Raw genomic sequence first — 21,886 nt, 5'->3', positions numbered from 1 at the left:
TTTTTGTGTTAACCAGTATGATAAAAATATTATGATTGTTCTTGTGTCCCGTGTAGAGAATTAGAATAACGTTATAATTTCATTTACAAGCAAAGATCTTTATAAGTATGGCATAAATATAAAAATACGTAATAGTATTAAGGTAAATGTTCAATGGAAAGAAATAAACTGACGAGAACTTGATACAATCATACATACTCACCTATTTAAATGTAAAACGTGCTCATATTTTATTAAGCGTGAAAATTTCTCTTTCATTTTATTGCGTACCAGATTTTTTTATATCTTTATTTCAGAACGAAATCTACAGGCAGAATAGGCAGGAACAAAACGACGTTACAAAACGTGAAAAACGGCGCGAATGTGCACAGATAAAAAATAATTTCGCGCGTTTTCGTCGCAGTTTCCCGCGTTTTCGTGAGCGAGCGCCCCGGCCGCCAGTCGCGGCCGAGACGTCGTCGAGAGTGCGTGTGGCGTCTCGATTTTAATATCATCTCCCGTAAAAATCCGATTGGTTGATCGCACTATTTTCGTCGCGGTGTGGATTATGAATTAATGGTGACAGTGGATTCAGCAATTTCGTGTTTGTGTAAGTGTTTTAAAAAGAGAAGAGATATTTTAGTGCAATTCGTCGCGGGACGGACCGACCACGTAAGTTTTTGTCTCAACTTTTTTTATTATTCGAAGCGTTTTTGTTTTCCAGCGGATTCGTATTTTATTTCTGTGGACGTCATATTTTTTGAGTATTTTTTTTATTTCGCACACTGCAGTCTGGTCACGGATTTTTTATCAATATAATTAATCGCTCGACAAATTGCTGTAATTAATTTGAATCTCGTTTATAAACAATTACTTAAGAAATTACTTACATATCAAATGGAAATTAATAATTACTTCGGTATTTAAAATACGACTAAAGTAATGACACGTCTCTCATTTCTTAAAAGTGGGCAACCCAAGCCCAGCAGTGGGCAACCACACCAATATCGAGTGGGATCAAAATAAAATAATTTAATAAGGTTAACAATATGAACATAACTCATTTGACGCCGTCGCTCGATGTCGCTGATTCGATTTTCTCTTGAAAAATATTTGTTCAGGATTCGTAGCTCGTAGCTTCGGCACGGTTCATTATTATGCTGATTAGTTTATTAGGCTTTTATTGGTCAATACGTGCGGTATTCTGTTATTAAATGTTCATTTTATATCTATATAAGAGATAATTCAAGATGTTTTTCTGTACTATAAAAAACTGTCATTTTCGTATGAAAATTTATGAAGTCTTCTTTAAGTCTTTCTTATTTAAATATCTTGATTCTGTTATTTTTTTTTGTTTGTATATCTTATTTTAAAAACACAATTTAAGAAATCAATTTTGATAGCACTTTTAAAAGATAGTAGTATTAGTAGTAGTAGTATCCGGAGTGGTACCACCGCTACGCCTATTTGTAGCGTGAAGCCCTTGCGTTTTGGTGGAAGGGTGTGACTACTGATTCAGCTGCCTGACTTTAATGACTACAGTGGCAAGGTATCTACGATCGTCTGATAAATCCCTGTTCTTTACTCCAAAAATATTTTGGTATTTTGATGAAAATCGAAAACTGAAGTATGAAAATAAGAAACTAAGTATGAAAATAGTACATAGTTTTTCCCTATTCCAAAAATACTTTCATTAATTCAAATTTAAAAAAAATAGAATTAAAAATAACCCTTCGTCAGTATATAACCATTTAAATGTAATAGTTGCAAAGCTAAGTTATTTACTATTTCAGTAATTACATGATGGGCAACGTTCAGTTTGAAGAAATAACTGTTACAATTTATATACTACATTTCTTTAAAGTTATTTCTTTACGCGGTATAAAAATATGTATGAAATAAAAAAAATCTTATAACGTATTTTATCATGTCAGTATACAAAACATAGATTATCAATTATGGCTACTCAATTGAAAACCTACAAATAATCAATAAAAACTGAAATTATATATTCATAAGGTATTAAGGTTTGAATGTATACCCTCCCTAGAGCATGAAGCAAATATCTAAGAGTTAGAGTACAGAGCCTAAGGCTTATTAAACCGATTTAGTCACCTTTCTGTCACACAGTTCTAATAAAAGGCACACAGTATACAAAATATGTATGAAAAATATAAATAAGTTTCGTCTACGCAATCGTCGTAGCTATTTCTGCCATATTCCAGCTGACGCTGCTGTATTTTTCTACGAAGGGCGTGGTAAGATAGATCTACTTTTTCGATGATCTTAGGCCTTAGAAGTAACTACGCATATTGTCGGCTTTATATATGCAGATGCCGTAGAGGCGTAGGCGGTATTGACTTATGTGGACTGCATGGTTCTGCATGCTGAGATAATTATGACAGCATGCACGGTTCTGCATGCATGGTTATGCGCGACGCCATATATGCATAATTACGCACACTATTGTACATAATTACACACTTTTAATTTTCACATTAAGATGAGATAATCGAAAAATGAAACTATTGAAGTACTCCGTTGTGATAACGAATATCAAAAGTTCTTCAGTGTATTATATAAAAATATTTCAAGCCACGTTCTTAGTCTTCAATTACAAAATTAATAATTATTTAATAGTCGTTACACACAATTTGTCATAAGCTATAATAAAATATTTAATTCCGTGGGACACGTATTCATAATTTTATTTTTTGCATAATTTATTTAACTTCTCCATTGAGATTAAGTGATAAAAAGTAAACATAAAATAATTTTAGAGTAATAAATTAAGTGTAATTGAAGTTTTAAGTACCTATTCAGACTAAACGCATACAAGGATTTAAAAATTTAAGGATTTAAAAAAAATTGGCATAATTTATATATATTTTTAATTAATATCGGTGTTTAAAATAATATCAGTATCTCATTTCTTTAAAATAAAATCAGTTCGTAATTCTCACACCTGACAAAAAGAACTACCTTAAGCAAAAATTGGTGTGGCTATGATTGCTGCCTTACGATAACCACAATTTTTATTTTGAAGCGGTTCTTGCCTTTTATTGTAAGAGTGTGGATGCCGTCTAACTTATATATGAAATGAACATTTTAGTCCTCAGGTCTGGTAACGTTTGTCATCGACTGGTAAAACCCATGTTGCTGTGGTACCTCCTCTGTGTTCCTAGAAATCGCAGAACAATTAGTCATTCAACCGCCAGTTATTACCGCCAGACCTATTTCTGTATTCTGGTTGAAGTTCCAACTTTGTCTTTAAGGATAATAACGTAACTATGGCGGCTCAAGTACATACTTACGTTGTGTTCGATTTTAGACGTTCATGGAAAGGAGTGACCATTTACTATGTCACTTAGTAACTACATGCTATGTTACTAAAATTTTGCAAAAGAAGTACAGACTAAAGATTAACTAATTAAAATTTGGAATAAAAAACCTTGCCTAAGAATATTGTGATTTAAACAAGAATCTCTTAATGTTCATAACTCCTTTTTTCATACAATACAGTATTGTTTAGAAAGGCTTTAAGTAGTAATTTTCTACGAGTATTTTCTTATTCAAATTTTACCATTTATACTTCACCTCTAAGAACAATGTACACATACAAGGAATTGTCATACTACCAGCGAGTAACGTGTAGCGAGCGCAAAAACATAACATGTCGTTCATGTCATGTATCATTTGACGAGTTTATAGTTAAATTTTATAAAAAATTAAAAAATGATGTTGAAAAGTTGATGGAAATAAAAAAAATATCACATGTGTATAAAATGCAATATCTAAACAATGCAGCAACAATAAAAATGCGGTACAATTAGGACCCATTTATGTCTAATAGACATAGAACGTTTAGCTCAGACAAAATTATATTTCTCTAAACAATATTTTGAGAAACACGGCCGGTGTCTACATGTTTGTGTAATTTATACATTGCATAGAATGATACGATTTTTGTTTTGTTACGGACCGTGTCTGATACGTACGATGTCTGCAGATATACGTGCACCGTTAGAACTTATGATACAATTTAAGCAAAAAAAAAAGCCAAATATTGCTAAGCATTGGCGACTCTGGTGTTGCAAATGTCCATAGGCGACGGTGACTGCTTTCCAATAGGTAGCTCGTCTGCCTTATCGTTAGGTATGGATGACTTGATCCCCCCTTTTGTTTTTTGGCCACTATTTCGTAAATATTGATCCGATTTTAGATATCTTGGTACTAAAATTCGTGTAATTTCATTGGCTATATTAAGTATAATAGCTATATGGCTATATTGGCTATATTAAGTCTTACATAGAAAATATTGGCCTCTTCTCTCTTATTCTCAAGTGATAAGACAATTTCAAGAGCAATCCAAATGGAGTGTGTTTCACTGTTTTGGTGCGATTTCAGCTATGTGAACGCTAAGAGGATTTTGTTCCGTGAAATTGTTAAGCTTTAACGATATCTTATTTAACGTGTGGGTATTTTGGTAAAACCCCAGTGAGTTGAATTACTTCCTTAGAATTGGATCGTTTTGCGTGTGTGAATGAATTTATTTGATGATGTTTCTTCTATACTGGTATATATTTTTTTAATGATAATGTTAGAACTCGGGTATTAGATGCTAGGTAGAAGGAGTATTTTTTTATCCTATTTTAAATATGTCACTATATAGGGTACGTCAATCCTCAGGGAACATTTTTCATAGACTTGATAAAGTTGTGTTGGTTACATTTTTAATACTTTTAGTTTGACCGCAATTTCGCCTGACATAGCGATCTGACATGACCTAGAAGATGTCTATTAACTTTTGCCCTGAACAATACCAGGCTATAGACAGAAAATATTACTACGTCTGGCAAAAATTACTACTTATTGCAAGTAATAAATATAAAGGACGAAGCAAATCTTTCTATCGCGGGCGATTCTTGGAGATTTTTTTTGGGCGCATAGGTTCATACTTGGTTATCTGCATGTTTTTTTTAATGAATTAAAAAATCAAACGAGCTCATCATCAGCTATTTCCATTAGCTGGACTACATGTCCAAAGTTCAGATAGAATCACACTTCTATATCATCAGGTGATCAGAAGAGTAATTCTACCTGAAGCCGATGGGTTGCCATTCCTGAGGACGACTATAGCCGCTTGCTTTGCAGGGGTGCTTTTCGAAAATTGATAAGTGGAGCACTCCACGCTTTTTCCACAATTATACAATTTACTATTCCTTAATTGATTCCTAGATTGAGAATTATTTTCTACTTTTTAGTTCATTTTATCATAAAAGCGTGTTTTTTAGTTTTTTGAACTATATTTATTTTATTAATTTTTAGTATTTGTTGTTATAGCAACCATCATTATGCATCGTCTGTAAAAAAATCAAGTGTCTATCTATTACGGCTTAAGAGATAAAGCCCTGTGACTCACGAACAGACAGCGGAGGGTTTCATTTTATCCTTTGAGTACGGAATCCTAAAAATCAGACTAAAAGATGGAATTATAGATATGTTTCAGTTACATTTGAGTTATAGGGAAATAACATTATTATTTTTTATAGCTAAAAATCAATCTAGTAACTTTGCCTGTACGCTCCATAAGGCGCTTTCTCTCGCCTCGAAAATCGTTAATCCTGAGGATGTTGATAAGGACAATGGTACAAAATTATTAAAATCGTGTATTGTCATCGGTTTTTGTTAATTTTTCAAAATTTTGGATTAAACTGAACGTTCAAAGTGGATAAAAATCGGGTTCAAAGATTCCGTTACTGTTACGTACATACATACATACAAACATACAACCCAAGCTAATAAAAGCGTGTTAATTAAAAAAATCGATTACACTAAATCATGATGACATTAAAAGTGTGGCATTACGGGTCGCGGGTCGATGCTTGTATGCTCAAACAAGTTTTGTACTTGCAGGATATGAGCCAAGTTTCGTATTGGACAACTTTTGTTCTCAAGTGATAAAAGTTGTCATAGGTGGATAACTCAAAAACTTAGTAAAGTTGCAAAGAAACACGAGAGGTAGTAAAAACAAATGCTTACTTTAGTTTTAACGATAGCGTGCTACTCGTAGGTGTTAGAATTTTCAAAAGCTCCTACATATTTTATAGGTGAAATGTGGCCTGCGAGCCCGTGAAATTGGCAATTTTTGTGCGAAAGCCGTATCATAGTGGATATAGTACCTACCTTAAAGGCTAATTTTTTCAAATAAAAGACATAAGTAATTTGAAGTAACTATAGTTTGGAGATTTCTTAGATGGTATAATTCTCCGTGGTAAGACTGTGGTAAACTGTCCCTGTAGTTCCGGGACCAGAATAGGACTACGTGATCCCCTGCTTGTCGTAAGAGGCGACTAAAAGGGGGCTTCTGGGATTGCGGGTGGCAAGTGGGAGCTCGAACCATCCGATATGCGACCCCGGGAAGGGCGGCGGTACGTGCGGCCGCATACCGTCGTACACACTAGATGCTTAGAGGACTCCGGTGATGTTCCTTTTTGGATACCGGAGTCCTCAACGCAGCGTCGAGGACGGTCACCGGGGGGTTTTAGTGCGGTAGGAATCCCACATAACCCCGTGTCGCTCCGACGAAACCAGGTACCTTTTTAAGGTTTCCCCTAGTTAACAAAAAATAGGATAAACTGACATGTTCAGTTATAAAATATACTTCTAAAAATGTAAACTTAGTATTGTACACGTTGCCAAAGATAAAATTGACCAAAACGTTTGACTATAAACCACTATTTCAAATTTTGACTGTAATAAAATTTCTACTTCCCTGTTTCGTACTTTCAACAAAAATTACTTTAGCTAGGTGGTTCCCGTAAAAGAAAAATGAGAATGACATGAGCGGAGTGGCGAAAACATTTCAGCTGTCGTTTCAAAAACAAACTGTTTCCAAAAAAACATTATGCACTGAAATATATTTTGACGCCAGGAAATAAATTAGTGTTGCAAAAAGATGAATTACAATTTCCATCATTACTTGCATATCTGGTAGGTCTTATAAGATTTTCTGTCGGCGTCTTTTGACAAACCTGCCATCTAAATTGAAATTCTAATGAAATCCAAGCAAAGTAAAATCCATTTTTTGAAACGAAATATTTCATGTTTTAAAAATACCAAGAATCATCTATATTTTTCCAACGATGTGGGCGAGATATGTTTAGAATAGTAATAAATTACAAAGGGCTCTAGCCTTTTCGAAATATTTTAGTTCTGTTCCTAAAATGTTTTAAATGCTTCTCTTTTTCCCTGCAAGAATCCCTTATCTGCTATTTCTCCGCATTTTAAGTTTCCGAATATTAAAAATTCTGCGTATTAGCAAAATCGAAATAGAAAAACGCAATCAGTCGACTTATTTTAAAAACTACTGCTCCATCTCTGAACGATCTATTGGAATTCCTGGTTTGGCGAATCCAATTCCAAAATTCGGGAGACTAGATAATCCTTTGTAATCCAGTGCCGATGCAAACAGACTTTCATTTCGAGAGTAACATTTTTTTATTTTTCTTCAACAACATTTTTCATTTGTCGACTGGAAGAGGATTCGAAGAATTTCCCGATGGAAAGTAATTGAAATGGCAGTTTTAAACATTTCTCCGCTTGCTTTTCAATTTCCACAATCTTAGGGCTCTATTATTGGCTGAAACCTTTTTGTTTTATTGCTGACCTCACAATGGAGGAATCTTGGAGTATATTCTGACACCCTCTTTGGATAGGTGTAGTATAGCAGTAACAAACGAGCATGTAGTTCACCTGATGGTAAGTCACTCCATAGACAATGCACATAATCATAATCAATTTTTAATCAAATAAGAGACCTATCTGATGTCAGCAACATACACGATGCTATCCCTGAAGACAAAGTTAGATTGCTTCTGATAAGTACATCTCCCTTAACATAACCTTCAAACATTGCAGTTGTCACGCAGGTGTGGCATTGGTGCCTTCGGCGTTGAACAACAAACGGTTTCACCACCGAAAGCGTTATAAGCGTTTTAACGACTAATCAGCGTTTCACACTATTATCACTAGTAGTTAATTTGTAATTGTGCCTCCAGCACGGAGATTAGACGGCTTCATTAGTCGAAACATTGGCACTGACAAATAATACGCACAAATAAATAAATACTATTGATAGTCATATAATCGTTGCACGCACAACCACGCGGAATTGCGGGCTTAAATATTCATAAACATGACCAATAACAATGCTTGCCTATTTATTATTATATGCGTCTCAATTGATAATTAACACGTATTTAATACGGTTATAATGGTTTAATTAATTCAATTATAATACAATTATTTTATTTATGAATACTGCTATTATTTTGAGACTGTTTTAAATAAAACTGTAGCTCAATGATTTTCGAATAATTTCACATTCACACATTAACCAATAATATTTAACACTGAATTCACCATAAAAATCTTAAAAGAAAATGTATTTTGCAAATGTTAAAATATGAGGTACCTTAGTAGCATATTTGTAGTGAGGTATTTTTATTGGGTTATGTCATGACCAATTGAATAACGTCGTTGTAATTTAAATCAATGTCGCCTATTAAAATCAAAAAGATTGTAACGCTATTGTAGTAGCCTATGTTATGTTGCTCTTATTCTTCGGACGTTTGCTTCCAACTAGGGCCGGAATTCAGGGTAGGGCAACTGGGATTACTGCCCCATGGCAACTACGGGAGAGAGGGTTCCACAATAGAGAAAAAAATATTCAAATTGCGACGGGTCAGTAACTTATCAGTTCTTTTTCCAAACAGTGTTGAAATATTTTAATAGTTATTTGTTGAAGACTTGAAGGAAAATAATGTTCCTTTTAATTCATAAAATCGTTCGGGGCTTCCAAGTCTTCGTTGTCCCAGGGCCACCACACCTCGGACGTTCGGACATTGCTATCCCCCGATATATTTCTTAATGATTTCGTTTCATCCAAATCCAAACGAAATCGCTCGTAAAACTTCATTCAAGATCACAACAACGTAAACTAAAATAATCGTTTTTTAATTGACGAATCCATTTTTATTCACACAAACAGTTCAGTCACTTTACATTGAAATTACTTATATAAATAAATGAAAATATTACGAAAATAAAACGCTCCCATGGTTTATGAAGTAACTTCGACCCATGCAAATAAAGTTTGGCCATCTGTTTTCATTGCCGCAACTGCGCAAACACAGGATGATCTGACGGTTGGAATATATAATCTACACAAACAAAAACTGAAGGCTGAAAATGTATTAAAAGTAACACCATTTATGATTCGAATGCGGAAGTTCAATTTTCAAAATTGGCTTATAGGCTCATTTATACACAGGGTAGTTTATACATTGTATATTGCCGTTTTTCGTAATTACTTCGTCTGCGAAAAGTTGTTAACTTTGGGTGTTGTTTAAAACAAGTCGAGCGTCATCAAGGACGAGCGTTTCGGCGATTGGTTTCGGCAAGCTACTTCGTCTTTGGCAAACTACATCATCTGCCGAACCTTCGGCTTTGGCTGACTTCCTTGTTTACATTAAGTCACCTGTCATCAACGGTGACTGAATTCGGCGAACGGTTTCGGCAAGCTACTTCGACTTGCCGGTAACAGTGTTGACTGCAACTTTCAAGAAAGTTCGGTCAACTATCCCTTCTCAAAGATGCTAGAATAGTTATCGGTCGACTTTGAATGCGAACTCAGACGTCAAATCAATAGGTCTTTAATCCAGATTGGTAGCCTTCGGTGAGTCAGTGAATTCACATGACGGCCTGGTGTAAATAAGCCCTTACCTGTTTTTGTGTACCGGAGTAGAAAATGTGGTTTGACTCATATAATAAGTCGGATATTCCCATAGGAACTTCACGTGAAACGTATATAAAACATCTTATCAATCGAATATCTTTCCTTATTTTGTTAAATCTATTTATATTGTTTGTGTACTGTTTTTTGTTATAAGGATAAATAGGTCGTTCCTTACATTTATCTAAAGTTCTATCGTCTCTCTCATCAACATCATTATCAAAATTACGACGCTCTATGACCTTTCGGAAAGTTTCAAGGGTTCTAGTCAAGTCGTTTTCAGGTGTTTCTATTTCTAGTAAAAATTCACGTATTATATTTTTGTCCGAAGTCTCACTTGAATCGTGTTTGTTAGGGTTGGTTGTTTATTGGGGTTGTTCTACGAATTCTATTTTTAACAGCGAAACATTTAGGTATGTTTTGTATTTTATTTGAAATGTCATTTGGTAAACATTAACCATATGCATACCATTTTTAATATGCATCGAAATCATGCTGATGGAGTTGGAAGAAAATTGTATCTATGAGTGGGATTTAAAAACGGTTGAAAACCTAAGCACAAACATTATGGATTCTGCATCCATAAAATCCTTTTCGCATCTCTAACTCCGTTATTCTATGGTAATCAACATACATATTGCAAAAACAAAACCCATAAAAAACACCCAAATCAAATTAAAATCTCGCAGCTCGGGTTCACAAAGCGTGAGATTTTCCCAACACACTCCAAAATTGTGGAATTGGGTTCCGCTAGCCAGAAATTCATGTAGTTCGTTCAAAACTTGAAATGAAAATTGTAATATCTTTTCCCACTAGATGAGCTTCCAGCTCCGCTCGTATCTACTTTTCTATTTAGAGCTGCCTCAGATTGACCGCGTTTTTGTAGTTGATATGTTAAATGGGTGCGGTTGGTTTTGGACTGCATTAAATCGGAAGCTCTTACAGCTGCAAATTGAACTGCACGCAGTCGGCCGAAGTCGGCACGTGTGTGGCGTCGGCACCTGCTGTTTATCGTCAATTGCACGCTATTCAATATGCAGCTACTCCGATCGACGGATCTATGTATGTATAATACATGTATAGTAAAATTGATATCAAGGCACAATATTTTAAAGCAAAAGCAGCGTACAATATTCTAAAGTAATTGGCAAATATTTTTTCATCTTTGCGTAATAATTGTGAAATAATCACCTATGGAAACTTAAAATAATTTGTTTATCCACGTTGGATGTTTTCGATTTTATATTCGATTGAGACACCGACTTACTAGGAGAATAAGTAACGATTGTGCTTCTAACTCTATGTCTTTTGCACTGGGATTTACTGCTGCTGCTGCTGCTGCTTAGAGCACTATACGCGGCCGCCGTTGCATGCAGTCGGTTTCAATCGCACATAAAGTTGAACTTACCGTTCAGTCTTGCGTTTCTTAAAACCGACGTTAAACGTGCAGCACGTTTGAGGAAACCCTTATATCTTCAGTATAGTTCTTTCCTCCACTATACATTTAACAATCTGTTTTACGGTAAAAGTTACATTTTATTACAATGCTCTTTTACCGTGAGAAAATATTTTCACAACGAGATTTGAAATTTAAGAGGAAAGGTAGCTTGTAAAAGTTTTAAAGGCACGTCAGGGGGCAAGTATGCCTAATATAGTTTTAAAGGAACCTCAGTGAGATACTATAAGCGTAGATCTATAAATATCTTGTTAATTAATAACAGATTCCCAATTTGTAATTAATCGCCCCCTTAAGTTTTGATATAATGTTACAATGAACTTTAAATTTAGAGATTTGAAATGAATTTATATAATTACATAATATAAGGTTGAAAACTTATTCATGTTTTATAGTTTAGTTTAAAAAACCTATTTGGTCCATTTTTAGTTGGTTACCATTAGAGTCTAGAATAACAAATGTGTATTTTTATTTTATAAATTGTTTACATATTCATTATGGCATGCAGGAGCTTGTAGAGTGCAATTTATGTAATACTTATGTACATATATCAATCATTTTTTGTATTTATAATTCTGTTTAAAAAATAATTATCAGTTTTGCTTTAACGGTAAACGAAAACATTGCGACGAAACCTCATATTTAAGAAATATTTAAAAAAAACTTTCACAAAGGTATGTGAAGTCTACCAATTTGCACTTGGCCAGCGCGGTCGACTATGGCCTAATCCTTCACACTCTGAGATTAGATCCGTGCCCAGCAGTGGGACAGTAATGGGTTGTTGAGTATCATCATCAGATGATAAAACTCTATCCGAAACATCCCTTGCTGTAATAAATGGTATTGAAATATTATGTCTATACCGGTTCCTTATAGAACATCTAAATTTACCTAAATATTTTCAAGCGAAAGCTTCTCATGAGAAGTCGTTAACTATTCAAATTCAAAAACGCCTTTAACTGTATTTAACAGCTAAAACTCCTTTAACCTAAAATTACCTATGTTTTTAAATTTATTATTACACAATTAACATATAGAATAGGCTTGTCTAATTGCATATTTCAGTTTGAATTAACATAGAACAAAATTAGCAATTCTATTCTAATTCCCAGCACATCTGCGCTACAACAATTATGAAATTTTCATTTTGTTTTGCGAATTAGTTCGTATAGCCCTGCTTTATACAAAGCTTGCTAATATGTTATCATATATGAAATCACTTGTTATGTTAATATGAATAATAGTAGACTCGCTATTACGCACCGGATCACATTTTTTTCTATCGTTCTATTTGTTCTAGTTTATAAATAAATATTCTAAGTTTATATTCATATTCTAAGGTCTAATCTTAGAAAATTATTTTTAAACTTCATAATTTATAGTTTTTTATGAAGTAGAAGGAGTGTGCTAGTGAATCTGAACCGTTGCCGCCAATGGATATTTATAGTCAACCTCAGATACGACGGGAAACCCGTTATAGGTCAGTCACATATTCATTGTTACCCCTTTCTTTTTTTTTTTGTTCACGAGGGGGGAAACCTTCAAAAGGTACCCGATGCCGTGGGAGCCACACAGGGTTATGTGGGACTCTTACTGCACTAAAACCCCCCGGTGGCCACCCTCGGTGCTGCGTAGAGGACTCCGGGATCTCCAAAGGAGCCCAACCGGAGTTCTCTCAGCGCGTTGCCGCGTCGGGCTCCGCCCAGGTGAGCTTAACGCTCGCCGCACCGTCTGGTGCGTACGATGTTACCGCTGAAGACTAAGTTACAATCGTATTTATACGATAACAATACTTTAGTATTACCTTACTTTATCACACCCTTTCAACCAGAATAGTACCTACTTACAGTGTTTAGTATTTGCTATTAAGCAGTAATAGGAATGGGATGGTGTATTTCGTGTCTAACTAGGAAGGATTCTGCTACCTTTAAACTCCATAAGTAATAAATAAACTTTAGTTATTTAGTTGTCACCTAAAACTAGTATTCTTATTTAGATCTTTATTACAAATATATGGTTCAACATACATTTTATTACAGCGACAATGTTTGTAACTAAACAAAGTATATTGTGGAATTTAGTTCAATTAATCTTAACTAGTAAATAACTATCGTCTACATCGTTCATTAGCGATGAATCAACATTCTACCGTTTAATTATCAATAAATGCTTTTAACGGTACGATTTAAAAGGTTATGTTTACCATTTTCTTTATAAATTTATTTGATTTAATTTAGAAATGTATAATGGTACAGGTATCGTGTCATGTAAAAGTATTTTCTCTCCGTAATTTAAATTTAAATTTATTTGCATTTGCGGCTAAAACAATTAACTCTTTTTTATTTCTTTAACGTCCTACCAAGTAGTACTGTATATGTTAGATGTTAATGTGTATCTAAGAAGTTAGTAGCAATAGTAACATCTGGTATAGTCTCTTATAGGGTTACAAATTTAGATTAAAAAAATACGAATTCTCATCACGTAACATTTCGAAATTTTGTTCCAGCAACAGAAGTCGTATGAATGAAGGAAAATGAACTCATGTGTAGATAGAAAGGACTAGCTGATAGCAAAGAGACTTGATTTTATTTTCAGCTTCGTATCAGATGAAACGACACCCGAATGAAATCGAAAATGCGGTGTCATAAAGGATCCCGTTCGGAAGCTCCACTAACCCATTTTGCGATTCCTTAGATTTTATTATATTACGGCTCTATGTGATAGTTACGTCATTTTTATGGTCTGTTACTGAAGTTAACGTTGTCTTTGTATGCTTGGATTTCTCTACTACGATACTCAACTTATCTTGGTCGATTGTCTTTAAACTTTTCGTTCTAACAAAACTCTTCAATGGGACAGTTGTGTCAATGATGATGAATGCATGTTTTGAATAGAATCCGATTTGCATTAAAATTGACTGCATTAAATCGAAAATGATGTCATAAATGTCTTCGCAGCTGAAGGCACGTTCCATAATGATCGATTTTACATCTCCTAGGATTATCTGACAATGTGATTTATAGCACTTGTGTAGTTTTACGGTTTGTAGTATATTGTCTTTGGATTGCATTTCGATACTTTAGCGATACCGTGCAGTTCATTCGTTTTAGTAGTTATTTATTTTGTACTTCCATTTGTATGTATGAAATCCAACCTTTGTACTATAGTTATGTAGATTATTTCTTAATTGTCTTACAATTGGTTTTTTTCTTACATGGCGGTGTGGTTAATTGTCATTAACGAATATATCATTATCCGTGGAAATATTCTTTTCTTTTTCTCTCTCTCCTTCCGTGGACTTCGTAGAAGGTCTAATAAAAACTGAAATTATTTCCTAACTCAACTAGAGATACCACTCATGTGGTCTAAATTACAGTTCGGGCTGACATAATATGAGGAGTTACAAGGCGATGTAACAAAGTAAATCTGTCTTATCACACTCTTTAAAAAAAGCATATATACGGTCGAATTGAGTAACCTCCTCCTTATTTGAAGTCGGTTAAAAAAAGAAGATTACTGACAAAAGGTAGAAATAGGTATGATGGAGACATTGCTTTAGTACATCCCCAAAAAACTCAAGAAACAAATTATAGTCAAGTATATTTCAGCTAACTTTGATAAGTCCTTTGTCACTTCACTTTTACTAATTTAATTTACAAATTTATCCGTATTATTCCGTAAATGTTTTCTTCAAAATCCCTGCTAGCTAGAACTGATAAGAAAAGGAACTTTAGTCCGAAATAAAATGTTCTTCGCTATCGGAAAACAATTGGACTTAAAAAGAAATCACCGTCCGTCCTTTCTATTTTCGCTAGCAGGCTTACCTGCTCTAATCTCTGGAACCTCGAGTGATTATGTATTCAGCTGTAAAGCACCTACATACGATTATATGTATACATTTTTACCCTCAACAAAAATATTCATCACACAATTTTTATTCCTGTCAACATTTTCAACCCGGCCTAATCCCATTCAGTTTGATCTACCCAATCAAGTTGGTTTCAATTACGAAAGTGGTCGGTTTGTATTGTATTTTACTTACATTCGTATGCTAGTGGTCGTTTCGCTTTCAATATACATACATTTTAGGATACAACCCAATTTATTTGATTTTTTGGGTACCGCACCTATAATGGAAAACGGAACTTTTACTATACGATTGGTTTTTGTGCTACTTATATTTTAGGAAATAAATAAAAAACATTTGTATTGAATATCAAATATTTCCAATTACAATAATGGTTTCTAATTTTAGATACAATGTAACCCGCGTGCCATCGAACCGCATTTTAGCCTAATGGTTTCCAGTATACTCGTCAACTGATGCGGTGAACGTGGTCATATTCGTACTTTAATGATGCTTACTATATGCTGTTTGTAGTAGAATCTCTTGTTCAGTGCATACTAAATCATAACCTTAAAAGCATATCTTCTGGCGTGCCAAGACATAGATTTTTACATATCACGACGGAAAACTACCTGAGGCCTTCCTCTGTGAAATCTGACCTAACAGGCACTTGGCCAAAAATATTGTCAAACAGTAGGGCAGTAATGGGTTAATGACAATGATGATATAATCACCAAGTCCTCAAAACTCCCTAAGGACGATGAGAACTTAAGGCTACAGTTAAACTAGTCCTGTTGGTAGACCCTGTCACTACTTTTCTAGGAAAACTCACGTTTCCTCGCAACATTTTCCTGCATCCATAAAGCAAGTAGATAGTGAATAATTTCTGATATGCACATAATTTTTCAAATATCAGAGGTTTACAATTCGTTGGGTTGAATTTATCACACCGTCCTTAATCTAAGTGGCGAATAGTATCATTTAGTTTTTTGTAATGAGCTTAAACATCTACATAATTTTAATTAGAAGGAAGATAACATAAGTCTTTAGAATTTTAGATCATTTTCCTTATCCACATTTGCTAATAATTACATTGAATACACTTGCTGACATTCAATCATTAGAATAGATTTTGCTTCTGTTTATAATTAATGTATAATGGGTTTATTTGTGTTATTACACTTACGACTTGTAACATTTTAATTCATATATTTTTGGTCTGCCGCGACCCGTGTCTGTCACGTACGATGTCTTTAGTTATAAATGCACCACAAATCCTGCTGTATGGTTAAAAACTGAATGATTAGAGGTCGCCTGGGGAAATAAATCAGCCCGTCCATTAACTGATCGATTATTTCAAAAGGTTCAAAAACGATATAGAAGGTTCAGACGTGAAAAACGGTACGAAAGGGTCGTTTTAAGGAAAGGTCCAAATACACAAGGGTTTAATTTCGATAATGCAAATACGAGAGTACTTACCAGAAAATTAGGGATTTTAATTTAAATTCACCTACCAGAAATATTGAACCCAAATTGGTTTATATAGATTTAAATACCTACTATTTGTTACAAAAGTCACATGGAAGCGGTATGTGGCATGGATGAATCGAAAATGCAAAGTACTCATTACATTAGACCACCTATCACACTACGTTTCTGTTTTTTTTTTTGTTTTTTATTACCTCTTCAGTAAGATGATCATCGTACTAGAGGCCATAAGAACATCTTAATCACAACATAACTCCATCGTAATAGTGCTCTGAATTTTGATGTTTTGAACTACACACAAAATTATTATTTTGTCCGACTTCTTTTACATTTTTATTGAAGCTTAAAGATGCAAGCCACGGTTTGTTAAACATTTTACATTTTTAAAAAATATATGTGCGATGCCTTTTATCTTTGTATACCGTTCCATCTCAAAATCATAATCTAAGAAACGAAATTTAAAAAGGCATTTTAAAACGACCAACTAATTCAAATCGTATCGTTAATATTATGTATCTTTGCTCTTATAGTATCGATGAGGACAATTTTCAAATTCGACAGACAATAAATTTTCAGTTCAAATGCCCAGACACGGACTGGGCGGGACTCCTGATTTCAACACGTCAACGAAACGAATGTCCGTCCATAGCGATCGTACCAACCCAATTCATTATTCTCTCTCCATTTGTTTGTCCGGCCCGATCATTATTTACATCCTCATTTCAATTAATTGGTGTCCCTTTAAACGTGACAGTTTGCCATTTTGTGAAGTGATAACCTACATTTTTGATTATTTTAGTCAATGCCGGATCCATTACAATTCATTTATCTTTCTGCCTTTGTTGTCTAACTGTTATTGTAGATTCTTACGATGGATACCGGAATTTCTCAATTATGAAGCTATTTTGGGGTTCATTTGATATCCAGTTTTTAATATGTATAAATACATACGATACTTATAATTACAACTGACTTTAGAAATATTGCTATAAATAACATAAATGCCCTAAAGCTTTGTATTAAATTGTATTATAATAGGTTTAGAAGGAATCTTATCTGTAAAGACATTTTCAATAATTTATAACTTAAAAATAAGAAAAGTAATGTATGAGAATACATTAAAAATATTATGTTTGAAGTTTAAGAGAATATTATGGCGTATAGCTTAAAATTCAGAATCAGTAGGTACGGACTACGTAGTAGGTAATGCACTTTATACATAAGTGCACTTGACTTCAAGTGGCCACTGCATATAAAACGAACACAATGTACATAATAATAAGTAGTAGAAACACGCGTACGATGGGATTAGCTTACCTATATTTATTTACAGACAATAGTTATAACATTGAAAGCAGTGTGACCCTAGTAGATAAATCCCAAAACCCCAAACATGATTTACTGAACAGTCGAATGCATAGAGAGCAACGCATCTGTAGCCGACCTCAGGTAGGACTCTAATCTTATCTGGAGTTGATTACAGATGTCTATCGGCGCTAGTGTTACTATGAGATGGGCTGATTGCTCGTTTGGTACTCCAATATGTTAAAAAATGAAGTCTACCAATCCTGGCCAGCTTGGTGTACTTCCAAATTCTTATTCAGAAATCAGACTCATTCCCAGAAGCTCAACAGTAATGGGTTGACGACAAAAGCACATCAAATTGAACGGGCGTCCAATCTAATGACCCCAGATGTGCTATTATCCCTAAGTACTTCCATACCACCTCCGTATTAGCGCCCCTTGAGATGATAATTACCCGTATTTCAGCTATCACCGTCATATATGCGTATATCTATGCTTTATTGAGGGCTATTTATACTCTTGCTCTCCTGTGTTCTGGTGCGGTTATCCTTAATTCTCAAGAATAAATATGTGTACAAATTTAAGATTTTTATTGTTGTTTATTTTTAAAAGGGACTAAAAGTCAATGTTTGTAGTTAAATGCATTAGGGTTTGCGTAGAATAATGAACGGCAAGCTGTCCACAGGAACCAATTACTAGAGTAAGGACGCTACGAGGCTAGTAGGAAGTTTAAAATTAAAATTCTATGCATTGGTCTACTTGTTTTGTTGGTATACATGGTACCCTTACAGAGCGACGCGAACGATAATTCGCTAAAACTCACCTGCCTGTAGTTTTAGGGAAAGTAAAACAATGTTCTCTGCCCCATTGTTAGAGCACGCCAGTCTGTCAAAGTGTTGGAAGAGCGGACAGGCGTTCGTTAGCTGATTGCGACTGGGACAAGTCGATCGATCTACATAAAATATTGGTTTTTAGACGGATGCGACGTTTTGTTACGTCAAAATGAATTTATGCTATGTACTTTAAGGTAGTCTGTTTTGGATATCTAATTTTGGAGCTAGAAACGTTAATACAAAATATCTGGCACAAGTAATATTTTGATAATTCTTTAGCCTCAAGTTAACTCCAATATTTTATTTGAATGTCCTATCCAAAGTTATAAAAAAAAAATTGGAAAATACCTAGAACATGTTTAAAACTGGTTTTTTGGTTTGGTTACATACTTTTATTTGTTAAAATAAATCCTAAACTATTATACTAATAGAATTAATTAGACATACCACTTATTTGTGTAATTCTTTTTTATAAAACGAGCGTTAACTTTAAGGAGAGCAATACAATGTAATGTACATTCCCATATTGTTAGAGCACGCCAGTCAGTGTTGGAACAGCGGACAGGCGTTCGTTAGCTGATTGCTATTGGGACGAGTCGATCGATTTGCATAAAATATTGGTTTGTAGTCAGATGCAACGCTGATTTTGAAACTTGTACGTACAAATGAGCTTCTCCTCAACTACAGTTTGTATTGGAAGCTAGAGTTTTGAAATTGACATCTCATATTGAAAAATCTGTAGGTAACAGAATTTTGCGTTGTCCAATTATTATTAACTGTTTCAGAGTATTTCATAATCAACGTAAAAAGTGATTTATTGGGTCATAAAACACGTTTAAGGTTATTAACACTTATACATTATTTTAAATTGAATTAAACGAAATTGGCTTAAACATGGTTTATTTGGTTGGTTATATTATTTGATTGATTTTAAAATGTTCTAAAATGCAGTAATTTATGTGCACTATCTCTTTATAAAATATAAAATAATCTTTTTAAACCGAGCGCTAACTTTGAAAGTGACGTGATGTTCATTGTCATATTGTTAGAGCACGCCAGTCAAAGTGGAACAGCGGATAGTCGTTCGTTAGCTGATTGCGATTGGGACAAGTCGATTGATCTACATAAATATTGGTTTGTCACAAACTGTCTCAATACGGATAACAGTAAATGTCAAGCGAGATAGATATGTAGTAGTAATGTAATACAGTTGAATTTACGCATTTAAATGTTATAGGAGGTTTCACTGTTTTTACTATTTTAGTTTTTTTTTTTATAATATAAGAATTATATTTTGAAGGTGGTAGAACCCTTTGTGGTTCGACTCCGGCGGCACCACCGCCACACCTATTTCTACCTAATAACAGCAGTGTTAGGCGCTGCTGTGTTCCGGTTTGAAGGGTGTGGTAAGGGAGATAGACATTTCCGAGGCGTTCCAGCTTAGTCCTCAGGGGTAGCGGCGCATCTGTGGCCGACCTCAGGTAGGAATATCTAATCCTATCTGGGGTTGATTACAGATGTCCATGGGCGGCAGTAGCCACTTACCATCAGGTGGACTGCATGCTCGTCTGCTACTCCCATATTATAAAAAAAAAAAAAAAAAAGTAGCAGACGAACATGCAGTCCACCTGATGGTAAGTGGCTACAGCCGCCCATGGACATCTGTAATCAACCTCAGATAGGATTAGATATTCCTACCTGAGGTCGGCCACAGATGCGCCGCTACCCCTGAGGACTAAGCTGGAACGCCTCGGAAAAGTCTGTCTCTCTTACCACACCCTTCAAACCGGAACACAGCAGCGCCTAACTGCTGTTATTAGGTGTGGCGGTGGTGCCGCCGGAGTCGAACCACAAAGGGTTCTACCACCTTAAGTTTTATTTAATATCAAAAAATGTTAGTTACACTCAATAATTTTACACTCTACTGTTCTACCACATTTAAATGCGGACATATTTTCGATTCAGTTTAGTCCGCGCCAAACTACTAGTCCGCTCTGCAGTTGCGAGTGGGTAGTCATACAATTTGCTATAGCGACGCGATTTATTTCTACATTCAGAGTGGACTAGCAGTTTTACGCGGACTATAGGTACCACAACTTCCACAACTGAGCTATGAATATCATCTAGATACTTATTCTAGATAGTTGCAGTATCCATAAGTGACTACTCAAGTACATTTCAAACACAATCCGCTTACGACGCCACTACAAAATTACTATTTGTTGACAGTTACGTGTTTGCATTGTGTTCGCAATCGTAACGCAACAAAGTGTGTCCCATTCCATCATAATAACAAACCGATAGTGCCCGTTTAAACCCGAGTGACTGTGTTATACGAATAGAAGATTAGATGTTAGTTATATACTGTAGTTAGTAGAACAGCAATGATAGCGAATGACACTTATTTCTGATCTGTTAAACTTGTTTCAAATTTTGTTGTATGTTTGTTAGGAACGTTTGGGTAAGGGATTCTTTCAAAAGGTTTAATGGTTGTAGAATTGGTACATTCCAACCAGACATGTACCACTGCCACACTCATTGTAGCTTGAATAAGCCCTTAAGTTTCAGTGAAAGGGTGTAAATCCTAACGGTCTTATTAAGTCGATCTTAGTCCTCAAAAAATAAATTTGTGATTGGTTTCAGGTAGAATTCTTACCCTATATGGAATTGGTTATAGATGTTCACGGGCGGCAGTATACACTTGCCATCAGGGGTAGTTACGCATCTGTAGCCGATATCAGGTAAAACTTCAGATCTATTTGGGGTAGATAATATTTATAGCAAAAGAAAATTATAGTTTAACAGCCTGTATTTTTTAAATAGCTTGACTAATTGGGGATCTATCTCGGGTCGTCACGAACCTTCGTTGGGAGTTACGTTTTGCTATGGCGCATAAAACTAAGCTTGAGAAACACTTAAATTTTATTCACTTGTATCATCATAAATTTAATTTAATATACTAAATATACTATCATATATTATTACTTTGTCAACTGGGATTATCTAACACGACTCTCTAAGAAGTGTACTTGACAGAAATGCCAGTAATGGATCGTCAAAGTTTTTGCGCGAGATAGCCAAGTCGTTAGAGTCAGTGCCACAGCCCCGAAATGTTGATGAAAAACTACTCTGTCACTTCCAGACCAGCCTGGACTGATCTCCATCGAATCTGTTTTTATAAA

The 21,886-nt window shown here is 34.8% G+C and overlaps 1 protein-coding gene across 2 annotated transcripts in view; it reads left to right on the top strand.

Moving 5' to 3' along the window:
• The first annotated feature begins 454 nt into the window (after positions 1-454).
• OAR2 (octopamine receptor) overlaps positions 455-21,886 on the top strand; it is a 164,749-nt gene continuing 143,317 nt past the window's right edge. For both annotated transcript variants that reach the window (XM_073080049.1, XM_073080056.1), the window contains exon 1: positions 455-651. The gene's annotated coding sequence lies outside the window, so the exon portion shown is untranslated. The remainder of the gene's footprint in view (positions 652-21,886) is intronic.

The sequence above is a fragment of the Epargyreus clarus genome, unplaced genomic scaffold, assembly GCF_041222505.1.
Source record: "Epargyreus clarus isolate Ecla_fem2 unplaced genomic scaffold, WU_Ecla_fem_2.2 ptg000002l, whole genome shotgun sequence".
In the NCBI taxonomy this organism is placed as follows: domain Eukaryota; kingdom Metazoa; phylum Arthropoda; class Insecta; order Lepidoptera; family Hesperiidae; genus Epargyreus; species Epargyreus clarus.
The sequence above is the reverse complement of the archived record's forward strand: the minus strand, read 5'-3'. Positions and strand labels throughout refer to the sequence as shown.